This window comes from Chrysochloris asiatica, unplaced genomic scaffold (genome assembly GCF_000296735.1).
Source record: "Chrysochloris asiatica unplaced genomic scaffold, ChrAsi1.0 scaffold00148, whole genome shotgun sequence".
Lineage (NCBI taxonomy): Eukaryota > Metazoa > Chordata > Mammalia > Afrosoricida > Chrysochloridae > Chrysochloris > Chrysochloris asiatica.
The window spans coordinates 3,113,395-3,114,876 of record NW_006408666.1 but is presented as its reverse complement, the minus strand read 5'-3'; the positions used below and the strand labels follow the sequence as shown (position 1 = coordinate 3,114,876).

The 1,482-nt window shown below is 44.1% G+C and overlaps 1 pseudogene; it reads right to left on the bottom strand.

The window, feature by feature from the left end:
• Positions 1-276: 276 nt before the first annotated feature.
• LOC102836372 lies at positions 277-741 on the bottom strand (annotated as a pseudogene).
• Positions 742-1,482: the final 741 nt, after the last annotated feature.

Genomic DNA, 1,482 nt, shown 5'->3' with positions numbered 1-1,482 from the left:
TTTGCACCTTAAATGGCACTCATAAGCTTCTTAAGACCCCAGTTGGTACTCATCACTGGAGGACATCGAACTCTTTCTTAGCAGACTATATTGTGCCAGTTGACCTTGGTGTCCCCTAAGAGGGTAGACACATAATTCCCAAGTTAACATGTGTCTACCCTCAAGCCATTTGGTCATAAGTAAGATGTTTTCATAACATTCCCCCTTATAGATTCTACTATTTTTTATTTTTTATTTTTACGAACGAGGCAATTTATTAACCCAGCATCATTTGTTCTAATGTTTCTTGTTGGCAGCTGCCACCTGTCCGGCGATTCTGTCCAGATCTCTCTGTCCCTGAGGTGTCAGTTTGCGGCCACCATCTTGGTCCTTCTCCACCATTTTGAGCCCCTCTAGGGCTTGGAGGACCCGGCGGGCCACACTCTTGGAACCTCTGCTGAAGTGGCTGGGCATGACGCCGTTTCTCTGCCGCCCCCGGTAGATCTTGGTCATGGAGCCGACCCCAGCTCCACCCCGAAGGTACAGGTGCCGTGCTGTGGAAGCAGCTCGTGTGTAGAACCAGTTCTCATCATAGGGAGCAAGTTCTTTATGCTTGGCCAGCTTGACAGTGTCTACCCATTCAGGGACTTTTAGCTTCCCAGACTTTTTGAGGAAGGCTGCCAGAGCTCGGACGAACTCCTGCTGGTTCACGTCTTTTACAGTAACTCCAGGCATCGTGCGGCCTCCGCGCTGCTGGCCAGGGGAAAGGGAGCCTAGATTCTACTATTTTCATGAATATATTTTCAACCTATATAAATACTGACAAAGAAATATCCTCTGTAAAATCTATCTATCTATCTATCTATCTATCTATCTATCTATCTATCTATCTATCTATCTATCTCTCTATATATAAAACCTATATAAGCACCTAGAAAGAAATACCCTTTGTAAAACCTGTGTATATTCATGTGCGTGTACAATGCCATTCTCCTTCCCAAGTGGGTACAGCGTGCATAGCTATCTATGTATCCACTCTAAGCTTACTGTTACTACATTGCTGTGTATATAATATAATAATATTTACATCTGTGCCGTTTAACTCTTGTACTCCTCCCAGCGTCTTCCTTTGCCTTGAACATTTTCTCTAACCTCCCCTTACGGCCTATTGCCTTCCACTTCACTCAAGTTAATATGTGTCTACAGACTGTTGTTGTTGTTAGGTGCCATCATATATGTACCAAATCATAGCTAACCTATGCACAACAGAACAAAACACTGCCTGGTCGTGTGCCAATATCACAATCATTGCTACATTTGAGCCCATTACTGCTGCCACTATGCCTGTCCATTTTGTTCATTGTCTTCCTCTTTTTCTCCAATGCTTCACTGTGTTGTTCACTTTACCAACATGATATCTTTCTCCAGGGACTGATCCCTCCTGATAACATGAAAGATGAAATCTGGCCATCTTACCTTTCCAGGAGCACTCTGGCTGTACTT